Here is a 14489-nt window from a genome sequence, read left to right on the forward strand (position 1 = left end):
TGCTGCTCTGGCCACATTCCCAAACCTCAGATGCAGCAGGAAACACTCAAAGAGATGCTACATGCCAAGAACCCTGCGCTCATTCCTGCAGCAATGCAGTGGTCCAAGGCATCATTCCTAACTTCCAAAATACACTTCTGCCCCATAGTCCTTTACTTAATGCCACTGTTAAAAGTCTGAAAATGTCTGCACCACTCACAACAGGATCTCCTGCTCTGTATAAGGCTGACTCTTCACTTCAGTGAGCCTCTGGTCATTCTGTATGCTACAGCAGGAAAGAAGCCTGACATCTCCCAGTAACTTTAACCCTTCTGCACTTCATTTGTTCCCCATCCGTCTGCCTTGGGAACAGGTTAGGATTTGGGTACAGGACAGTGCTAAAACACTCGCTTATCTTCAGGCACACAAGTGACTGCATAGTTCAGCTGGATTACTCATACACTTGAATTTCAAACTTGCTATGCAGAAGGTTCACCAAGACCTCCTTAAATGGCAAAGATGCAATGCTGTGTTTTCCAAGCTCAGCTCTGCATCCCAAGGAACTCGAAAAAAAGTGGATTCTCTGAAAAAGCACCAAAGTGAAACTGTGCTAAGGAAGGCATAATTCTCATTCTACAAAAAAAAAAAAAAATAGCCTGCAGGATCAGAAGTGATGAATAAGATTTAAAAGAAGCTTCAACTACCCTGAAAAATGTCAGTCACACTGTACATGGGAAAACAAGTTGCTGAAGAAGCATTGAGCAGAGGATATGAAGTCCTCGTTACTTCTATTTCTTGAAATATGTTTTTATACATAAATACCACCTGGACCTTAACCATCTTTGTAGAGATTTCTGGACCTCCTCACCACCACATTTCAGTTCCAACACCATTAAGCTGCTCTAGCCTCCAAATGCCAGAGGTAAAGGCCAGCTTCCACACTAAGCTCGGTATTTTAATACTCACACAAGGTAAGTATAAGCTTTGCCCTCCACTCAAGGATAATGATGATAATGTGTAAGAGGCAGGTACAGCAGGAAAAACAGAAGATAAGCATAAATGCAAGGAACAGTTCAAAGTAAACTCCAGAGTTGAGCAGAAAGGATGTCAACTTCAGTCTGTAATTACAAACAATTCTTCCCAACCATTTCTTTGCTTTATTAGCAGTTCTGACTGCACACTTAAGACAACAACCCTGGTCTAACTCCTTTTTACTCCATTATTTCAGTGTCAAGGATGATATGAGACAGCTAGTTTCATGCCTCTCCAAGCCTCAGTGTCCCATCAGTAAAATGGCAAGAATAATTTTCCTTCACATTAGGAAGGCACTACAAAAATAGTTCCTCCAACTTCCAAAATGCTCCAATGAAAGAGCAAAGAGCACTCCAGAAAAACACAAAAGAAAATTAATTATTCTGCATTCTGTCTCGAGTTTGAACAGTACATGGTAAATAAGGCTTGAGGCCACACACTGCACAAAGAGAAAAGCAACTGAAGAGCTGCTCGTTAAGTATCACCTTCCACTCTGGACACAGAGTAGGTGCTCTGGCAATTAAGTGGCCATATCATAATACCTGTTGGCAGTGGAGGCTGAAATTAAGGTTTCAACAACCTTCATTCTGGCATTTCATTGCTTCAGAGCACTTGGACTTTGCAACTTTAACGCCATTCTATTAACAAAGTTCACAGCATGCAATTAACTACAGGTTTGCCATGTGGCTGCCACGATCACTATCCATTTTTTCTGGGGATATCCAGATTACAGGCTTATCTTGGCCACACTAATATTTTGAGGTATCTCTCGAGATTTGCCCAAACCCACGATAAGTAAATCAAACCTCTATCTCAAACAATGAGGTGTCTTAAATCCAAGCCAGCCGACGTCCTTCAGCAAAGAGCTTGAACAGGAACTCCACTGACACCCAGGCTAGTGAGGCAGTGATAATGCAGCAGCTGGAGCTACAACCATTTATCAGCTGCTAATTCAATCACTCTCCCAACCCAGCCGCTGCTGCCTGCACTGTCTGGGAGACTCCTTGCTTTCATTCATGCCTCACTAAGTGGAGTAATTCAAATCTGTTAAGGTGAGGTAATGAACTGCTGAAACAGAGAGCTCCTTAGGGTATGTGCTGTGTGCACGTTGAAAATGCACATGCACATTACGGACACAGAAAACATCTCAGCTGGGGTACAGCCACCACAGCCATGCCGCAGGAGCACCTGCAAGTCACCTGTAACAACACCCCAGCATTCTCCATCCAAAGACCAAACCTCAGCAATCTGAGTTCCATGCAGCAGCCACACCGCTGTAAAAGCCCTACAGGAGACACTTAAACATAACAGACAAATTTAAGGTAAGGTTTGAAGCTGGACCATTTCTACCCCACGACACAGTGCAACCCTACCCACCCCATGGGGCTCCACAGATCCTTTTTCAAGGCCTGTGGGACAACCTGTCTACTCAGTCTCCTCTATCCCACCTGTCTGGGCTGGTCTCACAATTGAGCAGCTGGGTCCTGGCTCCTCGCAGTATTCCAGCCTCACAGCCCTGACACAGGCTCTCCATGTGAGAAAATATCAGGAGCAGAGGGAGAACAGAAGATGACTGCAGCTCCCCACAATGAGATCAACTGGCCAAAAAAAAAAAATAAAGAAAGGAGAGGGTAGATACAAATTGGTGCATAAACAAGACCTGACTGTGCAATTCAGAGCTAACAGGGCAGTTTACTAAATGTTAATTAAATCCTTAGTGCCTGTTACTCCAGTCATGGAGATCAACTTATTTTTAAATTAAATAAGCAGTAAATGCTTAGATGAACTTCTATTAAATTTCACCCAGTGAGTGAAGTATGTGGGGCTTTTAATAGACATTAAACAAGATAGTTGTGGCAAGTTAGCTGATATTTTATTACCTGAAGATAATGGCCATATTAAATCTCAACTAACTATTCCACTGGCAGCAGAGTCATCTAAGATTTGGTGTAAGTTTTCCTGTCTTGAAGCATCACTGAGCAGGGGGAGGAAGGCAGCTGAGAACTGAATGGCATCTACTAAGAGGGTGCTCATATGCATAAACTCTCTTAAACACAAGACAGGATCCCTCCCAGCCAGATTTGTAAACCCCAAAGAGGGTTGATGAGCTATTACCCAGCAACAAAACTGGAATAAGCCTCATGCATTTCTCCCTGCCCCCAAACCAGCCTAAGTAATTTATGGGTTTGTTGAGGAATCACAGAATTCCAAGGTTCCTTTATGCCATCAAGGGCAACAGAAAACATCCTAACAGCCTGCAACACTCAAAAGCTTATAACTTTGTCTAAGAAAAGGTTATCAGCAGCCCACAACTCCACCGATGTTTGTTTTCCTTCCCTGAGCATATTGTGATAGTTTGGAAGTTCTTCTGACTCACACGTGTGTGTCACTGTCACCCACAGATCCCAACAACAGATACTGACAGATAGAAACTTGCTGACAGTGACTTAAAAATGATCATTTGCATGCCAGCTCTTGCAGTTGCTCAGAACCTGATTGAAACCAGCTCTTGGAGATCAAAACAGAATCTCCACTGAGTTGTCTCTACCGATAACCTTAATTGCAATGATTAAGTGTGGATAACGGGTTTTAGTTTTTTTTCATGTTTGGACTGGAAAACATCACCAGCCCTACATGGCCTGCCATGCCCAGGAGCAGGATGAATGAAAAGAACCAACCCTACTAAACTCTCCTTCTTAGGCAGGCATGAGCTCTCAAAAGCTTTAATGTTTTGTGGAGTTTTTTCCTGGTCTGTGGTTTTCGGTTAGATTTCTTGTTTTCTTTTCTCTGTTTGTTTCTATCTTGCAAAACAAAGAGCTTTCTAAATCAGAAAGAGGAAAACACAGTTCTTCAAACATTACTGATGCTCTCCTCCAGCACCCAATGCACACATGGACACCAAACACAAAATCTTCTCTCCAATCCCTCCTCTGGAACCCTTGTTTGTTAAAGTTATTTCAAGTATTTTCCTATGTATGACCCATGCTCTTTAAAGGCACTTGTGTACCTGTGCATCAGGTAACCCACATCCTTTTATAAGTTATGGTTTCCATCTCCTTTGCTCCTTCTTCCTCTGTTCTGGCTGCAATTGCAGCAATCTCACTAGTTTTTCACAGAATTACACTGCTACGAGAGTCAGAGCAAAGGGAGATGAGGAAGCTACTGGGGTGAAAAGACTGGCTATGGAGGACCTTGTCTTGCAGACAGGAGCATCACTGTCAAATTCTCATGTGGACACAGCAAACACAAATGATGAATCACAGACTTCTGCTGGGTCACACAGACTTCGTCTTACTTCCCTGAAGGTTTCTCCCCATCAAAAACAAAGTAGCTAAAGAGCTACACACATACCTAAAGAATATATAAAATATCCTGATTTGGAAGAGACCTGCTCTTGGCCAGTGTATCATCCTGATGCCATCTTAAGACCTCTCCATGCATTCCCAGGGACTTAGCTCCACCTTAGCAGGGCTACCACAGAGCACTGGACAATCACATAAATGTGAAACCCAGCATCTGAGCCAGATTCAGAGTGTGCAAGTGTTTCTCAAAGCCATGTCAGGGAGAGAAGTACTCAGTAGGAGAAAGGCAGAGCTATGTGGGTCAGGTTTTCAGAAGCTTGAGGAGCAACAAAATGAGGAACCACTGAGGATGTATTGTTCACACAACCATGATGGGCAGAGCAATAGAGAAACCACTGCAGGCACCCTGAGGGTATTTCTTTCCACAGACACACGGAAACTGTGCTCTTGAAACAATTTGTCATCCACCCAAGCTACTGCTTTTCTCTATCTGTGTCTATCTAGCATCAGCCAGAGATGCTTCATGGAAACCTACATGAAACTGTTTCTTCTTTCCAATCAGACGTTTATGATACAATGGGCGCCACCCCAGGCTGGGACAACTCTGAATGTACCTGACACTCATACAACCATCCCATCTTCTTTTCAGACTTGGCTAAACTCCTGCTCTCAGCAACATTCTGCATTATAAATGCCACCATTACTTACACTGAAAAGCACCTAACTCTCTTCGCTTTGAATCCACCAGGTTCACAATTGATTTCATTTGTACAAAGGAAAAGACATCCCTTTTCCACAATACTCACTGCTCCTCTGACACCTTGCTAACATTGTAAGACGGGCAGGGGGAGATAGACCAAGCCAGTAGGCAGAGAAGTTTTCAACAATAAATCTTTATCTGTGGACACACATATTCCCCAAGGGAAATCCCGGAGTATTTATTTAGCCTTATGTGGGTCAGTCCTCCTTCAGTAAGGGTGGGTATAATTGGAAAGTCATCCACATCCCTAAACTGTGCTGCACAAAGAACACAGCCACATTACTAACAGAGAGATGAAATGCTGCATCCTCTTCTCCAGCTCTGCACGGTCCCATATTTTCCTAATATCCCATTTCTCCAATTACTTGGTGAACCAGCACCTGCTGTATCACCCAGCTCACAGGCACTCCCCACTCTCAGATCTTGCCCCAGAAATCATTCCTGGAATGTATAAGCACAAACTCTACAGGTAAATAAGTTCATGGAAGCAAAGAAATCCTGAAATGTGTCCAAGAACACTTGTGACTTCTATGTGAGACCTTCCTTTTTTGCATGGGTCAAAACCCATTTGTGCAGAGGGACCAAGGTGCTCCAGATGTGCAGGGAGACATCAGCAACTTTGATGGCTCCTGCAAGCTCCTTAGACTTTTGTGTACCAACTGCCTAGCAAAACAGAAAGAAACTGACAAGAAACTAGCACAAGAACAACACAACTGGGCTAAAAAGTCAATTCCTACAGGTGTAGGAAAAAAGAAACAAAAAAAAAATAATCAAAACAAAGCAGGAGAATCCAAGTCTCGTTTGTTTCACCGGCAGGGCCAAGCTGCACCTCGAGACACAGGCAGCGGAGCAATTAGGCAGGAGTTGCTTCATCAACGCCTCCTCGGGAGCACTGCCGGCTTCCCAGCACAGCCCCGGGGCGCGGGGAGTGCTCCTGAGCAATGGCAGGAATAAGGTTTGCCTGTTCAAAAGAGGAGAGCAAGAAAGGGGGAGGAAAAAAAAAACCAAAAAAGACTACTTAAAAAAAAAAAAAAAAAAGCCGTGGGTGACGTCAGGGTGTGGGAAACTTTTCGGTCCTTACCTGGTGGGGAAGGCAGAGCCACCCCCGGAATATAAAAAGCTGCCGGAGCTTTACACAACTTATTATTTACCAGGAGCCGCGGCCGGGGGTCGGCGGGGCGGGCCCGGGCAGCCCCCGCCCGGGCCAGGTGCACCTGCGGCACCGGCCCGGCCGCTCGGGGGGCCCGGCCCGGCCCGGCCCGCCCGCCGACACCGGCCGGGAGCTGAGCAGTGGGGCCGCCCGAGCACCGGGGGGGCTCCCCCTGCCCCGGTCCCGGCGCTGCCCCCGCCCCGCGGCCGAGCCCTCGCCGCACCGGGCCGGCCCCTCCGGCGGCCGCGGCGCCCCGGGCGGAGGGAGGAGCCAGGGCGGCCCCCCCGGGCGGCCGGCAGCGCTCCCCGCCCCGGCCGGGGGCTCCAGCTGTGGCACAGCTGCCTCGGCGGGCGGACGGGGGGGGGGGGAGGAAGGGGGCAAGTTATTATCTGCAACAATACCTCGGGGGAGGAGGCAGCGGAGGCGAGCGCGGCGGGGGCGGCGGGGGGGGGCGGGGGGGGGCGGGCCGGGGGCGGCACCGGGACCGCCCCGCACCGCCCGGCCCCGGCCCCACCGCCGGCCCCTTCCTTCCGCCCGGCGGCCCCTTCCGCGCCCCGCGCCGCTGCCCCGCCGCGGCCCCCGGCCGGCCCCTCCCGCCCTCCCGGCTCGGGTGCCCCCGGTCGCTCCCGCCGCGGCCCCCGGCCGGCCCCTCCCGCGCTCCGCCCCGCACACCCCTCCCTCCTTCCCTCCCTCCTTCCCTCCGGTCCCTCAGCCGCTCCGCATCCCCCCGGCCGCGCCGCTCCCGCATCCCTCCGGCCGCGCCCCTCCCGGCCCTTACCTCCCCGGGGGCGCAGGGAGGGGCGGCCGGCGGCCCCGGGCTCGGCGGGGCGGCCCCGAAACAAAAAGCGAAAGCGGCGGCCGCTGCCTCCCGCTCTGCCGGGCTGTCGAGCTCTGCCCGCGGCTGACGTCAAGGGCCCAAATTCCTGCCTTTCCCTGCAGGCAGATTTGTCCATGTAAGGGCTGGGGCCGGGGCCGGGACGGCCGCACGGCGGGAGGGGGCTGCGCTCAGCCGCGGCTGGGGGGGGGCGGGCGGCAGCGGCTCCGGTACCTGGGCGGGAGGGAACGGGGCTGGAGGCGGCCCCGAACCTGTGAGCATCGCCTTCCTGCTCTGCATCCCGCAGCCAGGGCAGCTTTAGGCCCAGAAATGCACCCTGTGCCTTGCAGGATTTAACTTTTCACAGGGAACTTTTGTCCAGGGCTCCTTTTGGTTCTCTGGGTGCTTCTCCAACCAGCTTTTAATCTGTTGCTCCCCAGCTGGGGCAAAGAGCAAGGTGAGAGGAGGTGAAAGGTGGAGGGAGTTCCAAAAGAGTTGCTTTGTTGCTTGTTCACAAATTCAAAACAAGACTTGTCGCAAATACTAAGGAGAGGGGGAAGGGAAACTATTTTCTGGTTGCTTTCTGTTTGATTGTTTTGTGGCTATTTCTAACGACTGCAGTTAAAATAAATTGGGATTTTGAGTGTGATTGTTTTTATAATTGAATGTTACCCTTTAAGTAGCTGTTCGGTATCTACGCCTGCCCTGAAGAGAACTGGAAGATAGAAGGGTTACATTGTGTTCAGGCTGCGGTAGGGAGCATTTCCAAGCCTTATTCATTTGGAAAGAGATTTCTGGGTGAGTTTGTAGGCACTTCAAATGTATTTCATTTTTAAAATAAAGGGCTCTGGTGTGTGCTTTCAGAAGATGTTTGCATCTTATCCCATTACCAGCTTTAATGTCCACAGTCAGTGCTTGACAGCCCCAGGAGGGCAAGATTGCTCACTTGGACACAAAAAAAAGGACAGTAAGTGCCTAAAAGATTTAAGCTGTAGCAGAGAATTGTGATTCAGCCTCGCTCCACCTTCCTTGCCTGCCAAAACCACTGTACTTCCCAATCAGAGACCCCTTGAGATTTCACCCCTGCCTGGCAGAGCCCTCAGAAGGGAAAGCATGGCATTTCTTACATTTAGCCAGCAGTGTGAACCTCTCATCTAGGGTTGATTTGGTGTCCTGTGCTGGCCCTGTGTACCAGGGGTGTTAAATTTCCCCCAGGAACAGAGAGGCCTGCCAGGGCCAGATCATCTCCTTAGAAGCACTCAGCTAAAGCTGCATGAGCAGTGACGGCTGCAGGTGTTTTCTAGGCATTAGGACTATGACTAGAAATACCCCATCCTTGTCCCAGCCGCCTACCTGGTGTTTAAACCCCGCTGAGATCCTAAACCAAAGCTGAATGGTGCATGAGTCACCAGGGCCCCATGCCTTAGGTGTTACCTAGAGAGCCAGCAGTGCTCTGTGAACACTGTGTCGTTCCTGCTCTTGTGAAAGACACGGGCACGGCTGATTTCCAGATGGAAGAGACTCTAGCACCAGCTCAACTGAGCAGCCAAAGCCTTTGCCTGAGGCCCTGCACACCCAGGTTCAGTCCTCTCCTGCAGAACCTACAGTTCACCTCTCTCCTTCCAGCTGAGTACTGGGCTGTGAGGTCACGCTCCTGCATTGCAGGACAACTCACAATTGGGATTTTCTCCCACCAGGAGCAGGTGGTCATCCCAAGGGGTTTCTTGGCACCCATGTCTGTCAACTTCACCATGGTGGAGCTCTCAATGACAGATACACACAGGAACTGTTGCCTGTTCTAGTTCTTTTTTTCTTCAAGTTTTCTTGCAGAGCTGAAACAGCCCTTGTGTTGTGTAAACTGGTACCTAGGGCAAGTATATGAATGTTAAAAAAGCCCCTTTGGCCTGAGATGAGAGACAAGTGTTCTCCATTTAGTATTTCAGACAAAACCAGTGGTCAAATATTTTCCTGGTCCCGTAGCCAACAATTATTGCTTCTTTATCCATGAAGCTTATGAAATTTTCCAGTGCTGTTAACAGAAGATAGAATATTGTGCCCATCCATAGCAGCCTCCTTAAAATGATCCCAAAAGTTTTAAGCTTTGAGCCTCCAGAGTTTGAGATAGTAACTACTACTACCTCCATTTTGCTGGTAGATGAACTGTGACTAATCCTCTGCAGCACAGGAGCAGAAGTTTGATTTGCAGTCCATTACGCTTGTAACGTGCTGCCCAGAATGGTCACCACCTTGTCAAACACAGCATGAATTTTCTGGAGTTTTTTTTCTGTTTCCTATCATGACCAATATCATACACTTTGGAAATGAAAGTAGAAAATTCAAGGTGTTGAGCCTGGCTGTGAAAATCTGCTCTTTGCCTGGAAAGAATCAAAAATACTGGCAAACATACAATCATTCCTTTGGTAATATCTACTGCACCCTGCACCAGAGCAGCAAAATGAATTAAACAGCAAAAGACTGAAATGCCTGACATTGCATAGGCCAGTCAGGAGGCATGAATACAGAAGTCAGCCTGGGCCAGTATTAATTCAAGGAAATTAAGTTTTTTAGTGTTTAAGGTGCATGACTAGAAGATTGGAAACTTGGCTTCTGTTCCTACTTTCCCTGTATTGTGACTTTAGACCAGTCAGTTCACCTTCCCATGTCTGGAGGAGCCCTTAGAAACCCACAGTACAAGGTTTAGAATGGGGAATGACATGCCATGACCTCCTGTCAGACCCCATTCTGTGCAGTTTCCAGAAGTCAGCAAGTGAAACCTTGCTTTTCAGAGTTTGGGTCTCTCCTTTTCCATGAGATTTCATATGCAAAAAATCATAAAACAAAAAACTCAGGATGTAAAGAGCCCTTAGGAAGCCCGAGGAATTCCATCTCTCAGGCCATAAAGCAGGAGCAGCACAAACTAAACTAAACTAAACTAAACTAAACTAAACTGTACCTGACAGGGATTCACCTACCTTGCTCATAAGAATATATAGAGGACCAGTTCCAGAGCTTCACACATGGACATGTTTGCTTTATCTCTAACCCAAGTCACTTCTGCTGCAAGTCAGCTCTTAATCAGATGAAGTTGTGGGGAACTGACATACTCCCTCACTAGCAACAATTCCAGAACAACAGGAAAGTCGCTCACCTGGTGAACTAATTCTTCTGTGGGTAAAAGCCAAAGAGGCTGGAAAACACACTAAGCATTTGTTTTTGGGAGAGCTGCCACCTAATTTACAGACAAAGATCAGATACAATTAGTGTTAGATCAGCTGGAGACTCCTCTGCCCCAAACCACAGCACTTTTCACCCACCCCGCCAGGAGGACGCCAGTTTCCACCAAGACATGCAGTGTCACACTTGACCCCTCAGTCTCCCAAAGGATATTCTTGGAAGCACATGCAAAACCTGAGCTCACAGCAATAGCATTCCTGTGGCACTGGGGAAGGAATGAGGAAACACCAGCATGGATACTAGGCAGACAGGAGAGAAAGGACTCATCCTGCAAGTCTGAATTAATTTCCAAACAGGGTTCTTGTTTCTGGTTGAGGGATACACGTGTGTGCTGCCTGCTAGAAGGAATCTAGAAACAGCAGTGGGGCTGAGCTTTGTCATTCCCCACTCTGCAGGTATGTTTCCACCCAGACAGGAATGCAAGACATGGTACTGAGCAGGCTTTAGTGAGTCACACATCTCTGACAGCAATTGAGACTGGGCCAAAACCCCAAGGGAATCTTCACTGATGAGAAATACAGTTGCAAACAAATTCCCCAATTTTCTGTGAGTGTATCAGAGATAATGACCATCATCAAACCCTCCATCTCTGCACACATCTTGGAGTTGCAAGTGGTTCACAAGATGCTCAGTTTTACCTGGCCATCAGTCCTGTCCAATTCTATAGACATGGAATCTGATTCCATATCATTTCACTGTTTGCCATGGTGAGTTTGGGGTAGGTCAGGAAAGTATAAACCTTCCTGCAAACATTTTAGGCTCTGCTCCGTGCTCTGCTCCATCTACAGTCTAAGCCATAATTGCTGGTGCCTCAGGAATGGTAGTTTAGTAAAACTGCTATATTCCAGTGCTGAGAAGTACAGTTGAGCAATGTGCTTGTGTAGCATACCTCATTTTAAGGACATGCTTAAATCCAATTTGAGCCCAGAGAGATTTCAGCTTAGATTTAAGCGTTCCATTGAGCAGGGTGGATTTAAGGATTGAAGTGTTTTGCTAGACTGTATCTCTGGTTAAGGAGGAAGGAGACTTGCTAGTGCCTAGAAGAAAGAACTGCCTGAAGCATTTTGGCACATCCAAACCATTACTAGCACTACTACTTTTTTCTAATGAATTTTGATGAAATTAACACAAAGAATTGGTAAAGAAGTGGATAATTTCATTAACAATCCTCACTCTATGGATCTCAGTTTAGTGGGGGAAAAAGGCAAACTTTTAGTATCTCAGCAGAATGATGTGTAATAGTTAAAGCAGAATTATAGATTTTGTATTTTATACCACCCAGTATCTTGCACAGTATCTCACTAATAGTAAATGTTTCATGTTCAGATCTGAACACAGAAATCATGAGTGCTTTGCTTTACAGGAAGTGAATCAGTTAAATATTTTATGGAGCCTACACTGAATAAAAAAAGTACCCCAGTCTTAAAAGAAATGTTTGTGGTACAAAATATTTTGGGGGACATTTTTGCATGGGCTCTGACCTCCCTGTTGAGAATCAAAGTGAAAATATTGAATATACTAAGCAGATATCTTCTCCTAGTGACAGCAAGATGAGCAAAGACAGCTGGTTAGAAGAACAACAACAACAAAAACACATCATCATTCCTGCTTTGGCTCCAAAAAATCTTGGACTTGTTGTCATGGAAGAAAGTTATATATGTAAGAAGCCAAGAAAGAGACAAATATTATTGAATCTGGTAGCATTTTAGTGAATGTGCTGGAAATAACTTAAGTAGGAAGAAAAACTGGATGCACTCCATTGTTTATTAAAAGAATGCCTCTTCTTATTTCCACAGGGACCTATAGTGTATATAGGCATTAACACATTTGCAAAATACATATTTTAAATATGTTTCTTCATTCGTCAATCTTAAGGGCTCTTCCTCTAAAGTAAACAGAGTTACAGCACATAGAAATATATACAGCCACAGAAATATTATCTCTGCAAGCTAAAAATGCCAACTGTGGATTTTGTCTGTAACTCCTTCAATCAGGAAATACGGGTGTATTATGGAGACACCTAGAGAGATCTTAAATATTAGGAAGGGAGAAGATGAGAATATTACACTCCCTTGGTGAAATATAGGATAAATAATTCACAATGAAAAAACAAAAAGGAAAAAGAAAACAAAAATTAAAATATGAAGAGCTGTTCTGGATGAAAATCAGTCTGAGCTGCATTGAACAACAGATCCAAGAGGAGTTTTTTGGCAAGACTTCTAAATAAGCCAGTGACCCTCTGGCCTCCCTGCTCAGAGGTAGCACATGCTCTCTTGATAGTTTTCATCTGAACAAAACTTGATTTCTGTGCTTGACCCCTGGACATTTCCATTTCCCTTTCTGAGCCTTTGGGCAGACTTGAGCAAAGAACAGGATTGATGAGAAGAGTTTAAGAAACCAAAAGCTGTGCAGTTGGTAATGGCAAAGACAAGCACCTTGAGGTGGATGTTTCCAGAGGACTAGGTAGCCCAAATCCCATGGTGCCATCAGGCAGTGCCCTATGCAACAGCAAAGCTCTGGATTTGCTGGCTCAGGAGGTGTCCTCCATGGATTCCTTCAACACACCTACCTGTCTCCTACAGAGGTCCTAAATGATTTAATGAAGAAGCAAGAGATTAATTTGGTTTATATTAAAGATATATACAAAGAAAATTATGTAAAGAGAAGTATTTGATTCAGAAAACAACTGCCTTGAGAATTGAGAGCTGTGACCAATCTGACATACCAGCTTGTAAACAGAGGACAATGAAGTCAAAAGGAGAGGACATGGCTGCTGGGTCTCCAGTTTCTGGCTGCCAGCTTTGCCCTTTCTCCACCAGTTTAGTTTCACTAGTAATAGTTTCAAACTCAAATGGTTTTATTTACATAATTTTCTATACAGAAAACCAGGGTTAAGTATGTGGCTCTGCAACAGAACAGATGTGGGACTTGGGGAAAGTTGCAGCTTGAACTGAGCTGGAAAAGCTTCCACCATTTGCCAACATCTTGGAGAGTCTGGAATCTTTCCCATCTCTACTGTGACAAAAACAGGACTTCTCAACAATTTGGAGGACTTTCTCCCTTGCAATAAAGGACAAAAAGCATGCAGTGAAAAACAAATCCCAGTGCCAGAAGTGACTGAGAATCAGTTTTGCCTGTTTTAATTCCCCATCTTGCCAGCCTCAGCTCCAAGACCTGACTTACAGACACCCAGCCAGCCCAGGAATGACCATGCCACAATGAAGGAGCATTTCGGCCAGAAATTCCATGCTGACTCCAAGAAAACATTTCCTAGAGTATCTAGCTAAAATGGATACACTCCCACACACTCTACATGAAAGGAATCATGTCTGACAAATAAACATTTCTTAATGAGAAACATTTGTCCAACATGTTTCTCCCCAATACTCTGGAGCTTTGTGCCTCAGTGCACCACCAATAAAAACAGCCCTTCTTAGGCTCTGGGAGATCACACTGGGCTATGAAAGTGATGGACTCCCCATCTCCATTAGTTACCCTCAGAACTCCCTATACCTTACAGCACATAACTATGGACTGACTCAAGAATTTTTATAGACCCATTTCAACCCATGTTTGTCCTTGACCAAGAGCATCTCTGCCCACGGGCTGCTCCATTTGCTCTGTCCCACTTTGGGACACAAAGGCAATGCAGGGCACCTTAGTATCCCTGGGTTCAGCCACCTCTGAATGCTCATTTCCTCACACCATCAAAAATTTGGATCACCAAGGCGACAGCCCAGCCGTGCTGCCAGTGAGGTGACAGATCCCTGGCACCAGAGCCAGGCTCAAACTGCTCATGAGCTGCTTGTGGCTGCAGAGGAATGTCTGCAGAGAGCTAAACCGAATTGCTCATAGATCTCTTCCAAATTGTCTCTAGTCTAGTGGACGATTTGAAAGTAAATGTGTGCTGGAAGCACCACCTTCCCTTCAAAGTAATAACCTGAGAGCACTGAGTTTGTGGCTGTGCTGGAGAAACCTTAGGATCTCACTGGTGCCTTGGCAAATCCTTAAGATGTCAGATCTGTCCCCTCTCTCAGAGCACTTCCAGTATCTGTTTGATGGTACTGACACACCACAGCTCCAGGAATGTGGTCATGTTCCTAGCAAGGGCTGGCTGAGGTTGTGAGCCTGAAGCAATATGCATACAAATACCTGATCTGCTCAGAGCTTTTAGAGATAGTCAAATGGCTCCAAATCATCAGGAAAGATGACATTTTG

General features: G+C 46.5%; 1 protein-coding gene across 13 annotated transcripts in view; it reads right to left on the reverse strand.

The window, feature by feature from the left end:
* LPP (LIM domain containing preferred translocation partner in lipoma) overlaps nucleotides 1–14489 on the reverse strand; it is a 337428-nt gene extending 322939 nt beyond the window's left edge. For 7 of the 13 annotated variants that reach the window (XM_088061262.1, XM_088061260.1, XM_088061252.1 and 4 more), the window contains exon 1: nucleotides 6625–6678. The gene's annotated coding sequence lies outside the window, so the exon portion shown is untranslated. Of the gene's footprint in view, nucleotides 1–6154; nucleotides 6231–6624; nucleotides 6679–7001; nucleotides 7171–14423 lie in introns of those variants that run through there. The other 6 variants (XM_088061255.1, XM_088061254.1, XM_088061261.1 and 3 more) reach the window with 4 other exon arrangements.

The sequence above is a fragment of the Pseudopodoces humilis genome, chromosome 11, assembly GCF_049639895.1.
Source record: "Pseudopodoces humilis isolate 2021_Gansu_Grassland_sample_001 chromosome 11, ASM4963989v1, whole genome shotgun sequence".
Classification (NCBI taxonomy): Eukaryota; Metazoa; Chordata; class Aves; order Passeriformes; family Paridae; genus Pseudopodoces; species Pseudopodoces humilis.